We start from the raw sequence: 13,430 nt of genomic DNA on the forward strand, positions 1-13,430 counted from the left end.
ATTTTTACTCATGCCCTAAACAGTAAAAGTAAGTGGTGGTTTTGCCTAATATTATGACCAAAGCAAATGTACATTCATGTGGGTTTCAATGTACATACCTTCCTAGTCTTATAAAAGCATATTGCTAAGCCCAGCTGGCTGCAAAGATTATGTCTAATGTTGAAAAGCCCAACCCCCACTTGACAACTATATAACACAGCTTCCCCCCGACATCTCTTACCTCTATTTTATTAGTCTAGGCATAAAGCACACTGTTTACACTGAAATTAAAATGAAAACTTGGATCATCCTTGATCTGAATGCAATGTGCCTCTCATTGTGCAGCACTGCTCTCATTTCTTTTGTTTAAAATATATTTTATTGACTTTGCTATTACAGTTGTCCCAATTTTCCCCCTTTGTCCCCTTCTACCCAGTACCCCCATTCCCACTAGCAATCCTCTCCCTTAGTTCATGTCCATGGGTCATGCATGGAAGTTCTTTGGCTACTCCATTTCCTATACTATTCTTCACATCTCCCTGTCTATTTTGTACCTACCATTTATGCTTCTTATTCTCCGAGATTTTTCCCCCATTCTCCCTCTTCCCCTCCCAGCTGATAACCATCCAAATGATCTCCTTATCTATGACTGTTTCTGTTCTGCTTATATGCTTAGTTTGTTTTTTAGGTTCAGTTGTTGATAGCTGTGCTTGTGTTGCCATTTTAATGCTCAGAGTTTTTATCTTCTTTTTTTCTTATACAATTCCCTTTAACATTTCATATAATAATGGCTTGGTGATGATGAACTCCTTTAGTTTTACCCTGTCTGGGAAGCAGTTTATCTGTCCTTAAATTCTAAATGATAGATAGACTAACCTAGGTCATAGGTCCTTGATTTTCATCACTTTGAATAATTCTTGCCAGTCCCTTCTAGCCTGCAAAGTATCTTTTGAAAATCAATTGACAGTTTTATGGGAACTCCTTTGTAGGTAGCTCTCTGCTTTTCTCTTTCTGCTTTTAAGATTCTCTCTTTATCTTTAACTTTTGGCATTTTAATTATGATGTGTCTTGGTGTGATCCTGTTTGGGTCCAACTTGTTTAGGACTCTGTCTGCTTCGTGGACTTGCATGTCTATTTCCTTCACCAAATTAGGGAAGTTTTCTTTCATTATTTTTTAAAATAAGTTTTCAATTTCTTGCTCTTCCTCTTCTCCTTTTGGTATCCCTGTGATTCAGATGTTGGTTTTTTGGAGGTGTCCCAGAGGCTTCTTAGTGTATTCTCATTTTTCTATTATTCTTTTTTCATCTTGCTGTCCTGATTGAATGCTTTTTTCTTTCCTATGTTCCAAATTGTTGATTTGAATCTCAGTTTCATCCCCTCCATTGTTGGTTCCCTGTGGATTTTTCTTCATTTCATTTAATGCAACCTTCATTTCTGCCTGAGTCTTTGTTATGCTGTTGCAGTACCCAATGATTTCTTTGAGCATCCTAATAAACAGTGTTTTGAACTCTGCATCTGATAGTTTGCTTATTTCCATTTCACTTAGTTCTTTTGCTGAGTTTTCTTCTATTCTTTCATTTGGGCCATATTTCTTTGTCTCCTCAACTTGGCAGCCTCCCAGTGTTTCTGTGTACTAGGTAGACCTGCTTTGACTCCCTGTCATAGTAGTGTGGTCTATTGTAGAAAAGGCACCTGTCTGCATGAATACAGCTTCTTTAAATCCTTGGTTTTTGGATGTCTATACAGCTCAATTTTCTGATGAATCTGGGTGATGTTTATTTTATAGTGCAGTTGTAATTTTTGCTATATTTGTTAATGGAGGTAAAGTGTGTTTACCTATGCTTCTACTTTGGCCGGAAGTCTCTTAATCTCTATTTCCATTCATCCAGCACTGGCCCATGTGTGAAAATCCTAACCCAAGCAGAGCCAATCTTTCAGGAAATGACATTAGCACTTGAAGAGGGAGTCCATCTCTTTTTCCGCCAAGACCTGCCCATGGCCAGCTAGGTGGTTTGGGTGGCATTCCCTTGCACACATGGTGCCATGGCACCCCCCTGCTCTCATTTCTAATATGAAAACCTAATCCATTCCTACCCCATGTCTCAGTTTCCATTTACTACTCAGTTTCCATTTACTCCATGGCAATTAATTCTTCAAGAAGTATTTGGTGACCATTATGTGTCAGGCACTGGAGACAAAATAGAAGCAAATTCAGGCTTGGCCTTTTGGAGTTCAGAGTCAAGTAAACTTTATCATGAAGGTAGGATACTCTCCTTCAAACAATTTTGGTCCATGATAACATCAGGTATTTTCTATATGATATTTCACATACAATTTACTCAGTTATGGTTATCATCTAGGCTGGAAGACTGGATAGGGGTGGATGGCAAACTGCAGAGGCATGTGGTTGATTGCAGATTCTAGTGTAGGGACCAAGGGCCTTTAGCACACACTGGCTTGGGTAGGTAGCTAGAGTTTTCAGCCTTTTTCTCCTGCAGACCTGCATTTTTGTGGAGGCCTGCCGTCTTGACTACACCTATGTAAGAAAAGGGGCACTGACATTCACCTGCACAACTAAAGGCCTATAAACAGTACCAAAGTATAGAAGAACTTTGCTCATTTCTAAAAGTATAGAAGAACTTTGCTCGTTTCTAAAAGCAGCATTTTACTTTCTGTGAGCATTATACTTCCACATCCACTGTTCCTTATTTGATCTCACAGTTAGTCTGGGCAGTATCAATTATACCATATCATAGATTTAAACCACTCAGTAAGAAAATAGCAAAGCTAGATTAAAACTCAGGGCTTCTGCCTCCAAGAGAGAAACATGCTGCATGAAGGACACTGGTCAAAAATCACTGAGAAGGGGTCAAACTCAATTAAGTCAAATTTGGTAAAATGTTAAGGAAGGACTAAAGAAGCTTCCCCTTTTTTCACCCTTTCACTGTTTTCCTTCTCAATCTCAAATAACAAGAAAAACTGAAAAAGCAATAAAATTGAACAGGATGAAGAGGCAGGAAGATGATGGAGAGGGTATCATATTCTATATGGAAGCAATGCATAATCATTTTAGCAATGGATGGTATGTACAAAAGGGTCTGTCTTCTCACTGAAAAAACTACAGGATATAAAATTAAGATGACACTTTTTATACTACCCCAGCTGTTTGGGATTTGAAACTGATCCACGGGACAGTTTTATCTAAGGGTAGAATTTTTTCTCTAAGGGTAGCATTAGGTCTCCTTGAATTACTAAGAATGACTCAAGGGAGGGGAATGACTACAGGAGGGAAAAAAATGTCTTTGCATATATGTATGTACATATACACTTGTGTTCTCTGTTCTCCCTCTCTTTCTATCTGTCTGTCTCTCTCTATATATGTATACACACATAAATTATAGGTGAAAAGTTATATATACATAGTTGTATCTGTATCTGTAGTTGAATAGTTATATATAGACATGTATATGGTTGGACAGTTGTATATAATTATATACATAGTTAAATAGTTGTATGTACCTGATCTATGTTTACTTTAATAGTTGTATATTTGGTTGAATAGTTGTATATGGCTGCTATATATTAGTTGAATAGTTATTTATAGCTGGATATGTAGTTGAGTAATTGTATATAGCTGTACATGAATTGAATAGTTGTGAATATCTATACATTTATTTACAGAGTTGCAGATAGTTGCATCTATAAATTAATAGTTACATATAGCTGCTATATATTACATTGGATAGTTGTATATATAGTTAAATAGTTGTACACAGCTGTATATATGGTTGAATATTGTGTACAACAGTATGTATGGTTAAAAAGTTTTAAACTTCTGTCCAAGATGAAGGTGTAGGTAGATGTACTTTGCATCCTTGCTCAACCAAAAGAAAGACAAAAACAAATTTAAAAAATAATAATCAGAACTGCCAGAAAATCAAACTGTATAGAAGTCCAACAATCAAGGAGTTAAAGAAGAAATATTCATCCAGACCAGTAGGAGGGACAGAGACAGGCAGCTAAAGTGGAGAGGACTCGCAGCAAGGCAAAGGCTGGAGGACTGGGAAAGGTGGTGGCTGGCAGATTTGTGTGTGAATAAACCAGGAGGAACAACTGGGATCAAGACAGACTATGCAACCTAGGGTTCCAGTATGGGGAAATAAGGCCTCAAAATCTCTGACTAAAAGAAAACCTGTGGGAGTGAGAGCAGCAGGAGAAACTTCTGGCCTCACAGGATAGTTCATCAGAGAGACCCACAGCATCCTAGAACATACACAAACTCACCCACCTAGGAATCAGCACCAGAAGGGCCCAATTTGTGGCATTGTTCCATCTTGGATCCCTCCCCCACATACAGTGCCACAATGCAGCCACTGGTGGGTAGCCCTGCCCTGGTGAATACCTAAGCTCTTCCTGTACTACATAACAAGCACACCGAGACAAAAAAATATGGCCCAAGTGAAAGAACAGATCAAAGCTCCGGAAAAAATACAACTAAGTGATGAAGAGATAGCCAACCTATCAGATGCAGAGTTCAAAACACCAGTAATCAGGATGCTCACAGAAATGGTTTAGTATGGTTGCAAAATAGAAGAAAAAATGAAGACTATGGAAAGCGAAATAAAGGAAAATGCACAGGGAACCAACAGTGAAGGGAAGGAAACGGTGACTCAAATCAGCAGTTTGGAGCAGAAGGAAGAAATAAATATTCAACAAGAACAAATGAAGAAACAAGAATGCAATAAAATGAGGAGAGGCTTAAGAACCTCTGGGACAACTTCAGCATTCCAACATCGGAATCATGGGGATGCCAGAGGAGAAGAGGAAGAGCAAGAAATTGAAAACTTATTTGAAAACATAATGAAGGAGAATTTCCCCAATCTGACAAAGGAAATAGACTTCCAGGAAGTCCAGGAAGCTCAGAGAGTCCCAAGGAAGCACACAAAAAGGAACATCATAATTAGGTTACCCAAGATTAAAGATAAGGAGATAATTTTAAAAGCAGCAAGAGAAAAGGAGGCATTTGCTTATAAAGGAGTTCCCATAAGACTACCAGTTTATTTCTCAAAAGAAATCTTGCAGGCAAGAAAGGGCTAGAAAGAAGTATTCCAAGTCATGAAAGGCAAAGACCTACATCCAAGATTATTCAATCCAACAAAGCTGTCATTTAGAATCGAAGGGAAGATAAAGTGCCCCCCAGATAAGGTCAAGTTAAAGGAGTTCATCATCACCAAGCCCTTATTATATGAAATGTTAAAGGGACTTATCCAAGAAAAAGATAAAAAATATGAACAGCCCTAGGTTGGCGTAGCTCAGTGGATTGAGCGTGGGCTGTGAACCAAAGTATCGCAGGTTTGATTCCCAGTCAGGGCACATGCCTGGGTTGCAGGCCACGGCACCCAGCAACCACACATTGATGTTTCTCTCCGTCTCTCTCTCTCTCTCTCTCTCTCTCCCTCTCTCTCTCTCTCTCTCTCTCTTTCTCCTTCCATTCCCTCTCTAAAAGTAAATAAATAAAATATTTTTAAGAAATATGAACAGTAAAATGACAACAAACTCACAATTATCAAAATTGAACCTAAAAAATAAAAGCAAAAACCAAAATGAACTAAGCAAACAACTAGAACAGGAACAGATTCACAGAAATAGAGACCACCTGGAGTGTTATCAGCTTGAAGGAGGTGGAGGGAGATTGGGGTAAAAGGTACAGGGAATAAGAAGCATAATTTGTAGGTACAAAATAGGCAGGGGGAGTTTAAGAATAGTATGGGAAATGGAGAAGCCAAAAAACTTATATATATGACCCATGTACATGAACTAAGGTGGGGGAATGGTGGTGGGAGGGGAACAAAGGGGGGGAGAGACAACTGTAATAGCATAATCAATAAAATGTATTTTAAAAAAGAAAGAAAAAGAAGAAAAGTTTTAGATAGTTGCACATATAAATAGTTGTATATAACTACTACATTTGCACAATTATATAAAGCTGTACATATAACTGAATAATTGAGCTCTATAGTTGAATAGTTTTATGTATTGTATATATGATTAAATATTGTATAGGGTTGTATATAATATTTAATAGTTGTTTTTAAATGCTGTATATTTACTTTAAGAGTTGTATGGCTGTAATTATATATATGGTGCAATAGTTATGTATAGTTGTGTTTATGATTGAATAGTTGTTATAGCATCTATATATTTAGTTGAATAGTTATATATAATTGTGCATATATATAGATGAACAGTTGTATATAACTGTATATATAGTTGAATGTTGTATATAGATGTATATTTTTGAATAGTCATATATAGATGCATATGTTGTTGAATAGATGTATAAAGCTGTACATAGTTAAAGTGTTGTATATATTTGTATGTATAGTTGAATGGTTGAATATAGATACAATATATATAGTTGAATATAGCAAGATATGTTTTAAAATAGTTGTATACAGCTGTATATGTAGTTAAATAGTATATAGCTGTATATTTGTTATAATAGTTGTATAGTTGAAGAGTTGTATTTAGTTGTATAAGTAGTTGAATGTGTAGTTCTAAGTAGTTGTGATAGGGTTGAGTAGTAATATATAGTACTATAAATAGTTGAATTGCTGTATATACCTGGGTATGTTGTTGAATACTTGTATATGACTGTACAAATAGTGAATAGTTGTATGTATCTGAATATAAGGTTGATTGTGGGGGAGCTCCGCCTGCAGCGCCCCCACTGTCCACCACAGATGAGAATAAGTCTACCAAGACATAATCTGTTTGGGGAAGAAAGGTGGCCGATCTCTCAAAGGAGAAGGGCCAGGAGTCTTTTCCTCAATGGGCTTTTATTGGGTTTAATTTGCACAGGAATACAGGTAAACCATTGTCAGGCAGTAAGGATCAAACAATAGATAACATGCAAAGAACTATGAGGTCTTATTCTGAGTCAAGGTCAGTTAGCTAAAGGGCTATAAAACTTTGGGTAACAAACTCATTTCATACCTGGACCCTTATCATTTAAATTGAGGGCATTTTTAGCAAAGCTGGTTTCACAGGATTTTACATATTCTTTCTTAGGCCTGATCACCCCAGGGAACCACCCATTCCTGCCCAGGGATGCACTGCCCTCCGTCATTGTTTCAGGCTCAAGTCAGGCAGGGGAAGTAAGGCAGCCAAGAGATTAAGAGACTCCTCGCAGACAGAATGAAGACACAGGCTATGTCAAAGCCGAGGGGCAAGGGTCCATCAACCCCTTTTTCTGTAGCCCCCCAAGTCCTTCCCTAAGGGCCCCTTCATGACCGTGCCTGTCTTAGGTCACCCCACCCTTGAGGAATCTTACCCATCATTGGCTAACTGGTCATCTGCTTGGGGCCAAGCAGTGTGGAGTAAAAGGGGACAGAGGTGGTGCCCCTGTCAGGGAGATAAGCTTCATCTCCTTAGTGGTTTAGGGTCCCAAGGTCCTTTTCTCAGCCTTAGCCATGGGGTCTTACAGCTTCTGAATCCAGGCAGGGCAGTTCCCAACAGTTGATTCATTATATATCTGTATAAAATGCTTGAGGAGTTGTGTATAGTTCTACATATAGTTGAATAGTTGTATGTAGTTATATATGGGTTTGTATAGGCATTTGTAGCTGTTATTTATGTAGTTGGATAATTACATATATAACTGTATATATGGTTGAAATGTATGTATGATCAGACTGTTGTATATAGTTGTGTGTATTTTTGAATAGTCGTACATAGCTACTGTATACTTAGTTTCATTTTCTTATATAGCTGTATATAAAGTTAAATGATTTTATATAAATGTATATAGTTGAATAGTTGCATATAGTTGCATGTATCATTTAATACCTGTGCATAGTTGTATATAGGGTTGAATAGTTGTATACAACCCTTGTATATTTATTGAATAATTCTATATAATTGTGTATATGGTTGAATAGATGTACATAGCTGTACATTAGATAAATAGTTGTATAGTTAAATTGTTACTGAATAGTTGTATAAATAGTTGAACAGTGTGTATTACTGCTGTATATTTAGTTGAACAGCTGTGTATAATGTTGAATACTCGTCTACAGCTGTATACATAACTTAATAACTGTATGTGAGGTTGATTAGTTGTATATAGCTGTATATATGTTGAAAAGATTTATATACTTATATGTATTGCTGAATAGTTATGTAGTTGTTTATAGAGTTAAATAGTAGTATATAACTTATTTTAGTTGAATAATTGAATATAGTTTTACATATATTTAACTATTGTACATAGTTTTATATAGTTGCATAAATAGTTGAATATTTGTATACAGTAGCTATATATTTAGTTAAATGGTTATATATGTTTGTATATATAGTTGAATACTTATATAGAGAAAGATGTATATATATAGTTGAATAGTTGCATATAGCTGTATATATAGTTGATGAAGTGCATATAATTGTATATATGGTTGAATAGTTGTATACCATTTTTATATGAGTCCTGAGAAAATACTCTGAGACTGAGAACCTAGTTTTGTAGGCAGAGGGCAAGGAAAGACCAAATGAAGAAGCTGTCCACTCCAGTATTGTTATTAGTAGAGTTTCTTAAGGGAAACTTACATAGGAGACATATCTTGGGCAGCTGCAAGATGAAATAGATGCCTGCACTGCTTGGCAGACACCAAGGAATTATACAGAGTAAAGGAGAGTTGGGAGGTTAGTCATGCTCACTAGCATGTGAATGCTCCCATATGGGAAATTACATTATATGCTTGACTAGGTCAGAAAAACAGCCTGTTACAGGAGCCAGCACATAGCAAGAGGCAAGTGAAGTGTGCTTATGTACATCAAAATGAACATCAGTTTATGTTCAGACGGTCTTTAAGTGGGGCTTACAGAAAACAACCGCCAGCCTAGCTTGATTCCAGGTTGCAGGACAGACAACAGCAACATCATGGAATAGTCTCTCATTAACATACATGTAGTCAAATAGTTGTATATAATTATTTATATGTTTTGATAGTTGCATATAGCTCTATTTATACTTGTATAATCATATGTATAGTTAAACTGTACATACACTGTAATCATTGAATGTAGTTAAATAATTGTATACAGCTGTATATGCAGTTGCATAGTGGTATATAGTTGTATAAAAAGGAGAATACCTATATGTAGCACTGTAGTAGCACTGTAGCACTGTGGGTAGTTGAATGGTTGTATATAACATATGTGATTGAATAGTTTAATGTGACTGTATAGATATAGTTTAATAGTTACATAGAGTAGCAATATATGTGGTTGAATAGTTGTATATAGGTATATAAATGTATATGTAGTTAAATAGTTTAATATAGTTGTATATATGGTGGAATAGTTCATTATTACTGTATATGTAGTTGAAGATGTGTATATAGTTGTACACATAGTTGAATACTTGTATATAATTGTATATAGAGTTGAATAGTTGTATATTGCTGTTGTTCATTTAGTTGAAAAATGGCATATAGCTGTGTATATGGTTGAATAGTTGCACATAGTTGCAAATGTGGTTGAATATAGTTGTATGTATGGTTAAATAGTTATATATATTGATAGCTGTATTTATGGTTGAATAGATTTATATTGCTTTATAGATGGTAAAATGGTTATGTATAGTTGTACTTATAGCTGAGAAGCTGTATATAGCATCTTTAAATTTAGTTGAATAATTGTATATAACTGTGTATATAAAGATGAACTGTTTAATATAGCTATATATGTAGTTGAATGGTTGTATATAGTTGTATATTGTTCAATAGTCATATATATGTGTAAAATAGTTGTGTAAAGTTTTAAATAGTTGAATAGTTGTTTATAGTTGTAAGTATCATTGAATGGTTGTATATAGCTGCAGTATATTTAGTTGAATAATTTTGTTTATTTTTTAAAGATTTTATTTCTTTATTTTTAGAGAGAGGGTAAGGGAGAGAGAAAGAGGAAGAGAAACATCAATGTGTGGTTGTCTCTTGCACACTCCCTGCAGGCTCAGTCCACTGAGCTATACCAGCCAGGGCTAGCTGAATAATTTTATATAGCAGTATGTATAGTAGAACAGTTGCATATGGCTGTATATGTGGTTAAATGGTTGTATTTAGCTGTATACATTTGGTTTAATAGTTGTTTATTTATGTATATTAGTTTTAAGAGTTGTATGTAGTTGTATAATTGGGTTGAATAATTGTATATAGCTATTGTATATTTAATTGAATAATTGTGTATAACTTGAGTAGATGTATAAAGTTGTATAAATAGTTAGATTGTTTTATATATGAGGGGTGACCCCCCCCAAAAAAAACAAAATTGGAATTATCTTTTGGAGGATGGGCCCCTTGTAGTACAGATTTCCCCCTCTAGATGAGTGATCTAGAAACCCATCTGTATCAGCTGGTGGTGTTGTGAGAGGCTGCATTCAGGTTCAGTGAACTTTATTTGAAGACTTTTCAACATTTTTGCCCACTTCATGATGGGTGATTTACGAGCACACCTGTGCATGCTGCACTAAGTGTTCTGCAGTTTTTGACCAAAAATGGAATGACATCCATGCCCCACACTCCCTATTCATCTGATCTTGCCTGAGTGACTATTTTGGATGGAAAAAGTTCTCAAAGGGCTCACTTGTATTCAAAAGCACCTATGGAACCCAATGTTCGTATCAGCCCAATTTACAATAGCCCAGTGCTAGAAACAGTCTAACTGCCCATCAGTAAGTGAGTGGATTAAAAAAACTGGTACATTTCCACAATAGAATACTATGCAGCAGAAAGAAAAAAGGAACTCTACCCTTCATGACAGCTTGGATGGAACAGAAGAGCATTATGTGAAGGGAAATAAGCTAGCTGGTGAAAGACAAATATCACATGTACTCACCTATAAGTGGAACCTAATCAACAAAACAAACAAGTAAGCAAAATAGAACCAGAGACAGTGAAATAAAGAACAAATTGAAAGTAACCAGAGGGGAGGAAAAGAGGGATAATGAGAGGGAAATGGAGAAGGGCCATCAAGGAACATGTATAAAGGACACATGGACAAAGACAAAGGTGGGGAGGAGTGAATGTGGGAGGTAGGGGTGGATACAGAAGGGGAGAGTAATGGGGAGAAAATGGGGACAACTGTAACTGAACAACAATAATTAAAAAAGAACCTAACATCTAAAACAAAGGCCTCAAAGGGGAACATTTTGCCAATGTGCAAGAAGTGAAACCAAAAACAGCAGAAGCACTAAAAGGCATCAAAATTGACTAGTTCAAAAACTGTTTTGAAGCCCTGGCTGGTGTAGCTCAGTGGATTGAGCACGGGCTGCGAACCAAAGTGTCGCAGGTTCGATTCCCAGTCAGGTCACATGCCTGGGTTGCAGGCCACAGCCCCCAGCAACCACACATTGATGTTTCTCTCTCTCTCTCTCTTTCTCCCTCCCTTCCCTCTCTAAAAATAAATAAATAAAAAATCTTTAAAAAACTGTTTTGAGCAGTGGGAAAAAGTCTCTATAGGTGTAGTGCAATCAATGGTGAGTATATTGAAGGTGACCAAAGTTTAAACATGGAAGAATAGCTACACAACTTTTTAATAAATAAATTCCAGTTTTGCAGGAGTTCCCCCAGATATCTGTGTATATATATAGATGAATAAGTGTGCATAATGGTTGATTAGTTTACATAGCTGTCTATATGGTTGAGAGTTGTATGTAGTAGTAAGTATAGATAAGTAGTTGTATGCAGTGGTATATTGAGTTGAATAAGTTTATATAGCAGTTTTTATTTGGTTGAAATATTGTATATGTTTCTATATAGTAGGATAGTTGTATGTACATGTATACATGGTTGGAAAGTGTTTATATTTGTATAAATAGATGAATTGCTGTGTATGCCTTTGTAGATTTAGTTCAACACTTTTATGTAACTGTATATATTGTTTAATATTTTTATATAGATGTGCATACAGTCAAATTGTTGCATGTAGCTATACATCTGGTTGATAGGTATATATAGTTCTATAAATAGTTGAATACTTTTGTATCACTGCTGTATGTTTAGTTTAATAGTTGTATATATCTCTTTTCCAGTTTTTGTGGTGTAAGGAGTCATAAGCAGCAAAGTCTCCCGCAACACCCTCTAGGAGACGATACAGGAACTAGCCCAAGTGCTGGAAATTTTTGGAGACAGTGGAGCTGCAGATCAGCTTGAATAACTCTGACCCCCAGAAGGACAAATGCTTCTCGAGCACCATCAGGCTTAAGGTCACTCCCCACCTCAAGTTCTCCGTGTGTGTTCTGGGGGACCAGAAGCACTGTGATGAGGCTAAGGTCATGAATATCCCCCACATGGACATCAAGGTGCTGAAGAAACTCAACAAAAATAAGAAACTGGTCAAGAAGCTGGCCAAGAAGTATGATGCCTTTTTGGTTTCAGAATCTCTGATTAAGCAGATCCCATGAATCCTGGGGCCAGGCCTGAATAAGACTGGCAAGTTCCCTTCCTTGTTGATCTACAATGAGGACATGGTGGCCAAAGTTGATGAAGTCAAATCCACAATTAAGTTCCAGATGAAGAAGGTGCTGTGTCTGGCAGTGGCTGTTGGTCATGTGAAGATGACAGATGATGAGCTTCTGTACAACATCCACTTAGCTGTCAGTTTCCTGGTGTCACTACTCATAAAGAACTGGCAGAATGTCTGGGCTTTGTACATCAAAAGCAACATTTGCAAGCCCCAGCACCTGTACTAAGACACAGTTTAATAAACCATACTGCTACCATTACAACAACAACAAAAAGTTGTATATAGCTATATATTAGTTGAATGCTTGTATATAGACATATAATTAAATATTTGTATATAGCTGTACATATAGTAGTACATTTGTATATAGTTATATATAGAGTTGAGTAATTGTATCTAGTTGTTTTTATGGTTGAATAACTATATAATTATATAAATAATTGAATAATGCATAGGTGAATTACATATACTTGAATAGTTGTATATAGCTATATATGTAGCTGGAGACATATATAGATGTATGTGTATTTAAATAATTTTATATACTTTATACAGATAAATAGTTGTGTAATGCTGTAATAAAATTAACAGTTGCATATAGCTTTTGTATATTTGCTTATATAGTTTTTCTCAAGTTTCAAATCTAGTTTTTAGTTTATTTTTATTTTTATTATTTTTATTTTTTAATCCTCACCTAAGCATATGTTTATTGACTTTAGAAAAAGAGGAAGAGAGAGAGAGAGGGAAACATCAATGTGAAAGAGAAACATTGATTGGTTGCCTCCTGCATGCACCCTAACCTGGGACCCAACCCTCAATCTAGGTATGTGCCATGACTTGGAATCAAACCCTCACATTTTTGGTGTACTGGATAACACTTCATCCAACTGAGTCACCCAGCCAGGGCTATATTTGTTTTTAAATTACAG

The 13,430-nt window shown here is 36.1% G+C and overlaps 1 pseudogene; it reads left to right on the plus strand.

Moving 5' to 3' along the window:
• The first annotated feature begins 3,054 nt into the window (after positions 1-3,054).
• On the plus strand, positions 3,055-12,760 carry LOC114510252 (annotated as a pseudogene).
• The last annotated feature ends 670 nt before the right edge of the window (positions 12,761-13,430 follow it).

The sequence above is a fragment of the Phyllostomus discolor genome, chromosome 13 (genome assembly GCF_004126475.2).
Source record: "Phyllostomus discolor isolate MPI-MPIP mPhyDis1 chromosome 13, mPhyDis1.pri.v3, whole genome shotgun sequence".
NCBI lineage: Eukaryota > Metazoa > Chordata > Mammalia > Chiroptera > Phyllostomidae > Phyllostomus > Phyllostomus discolor.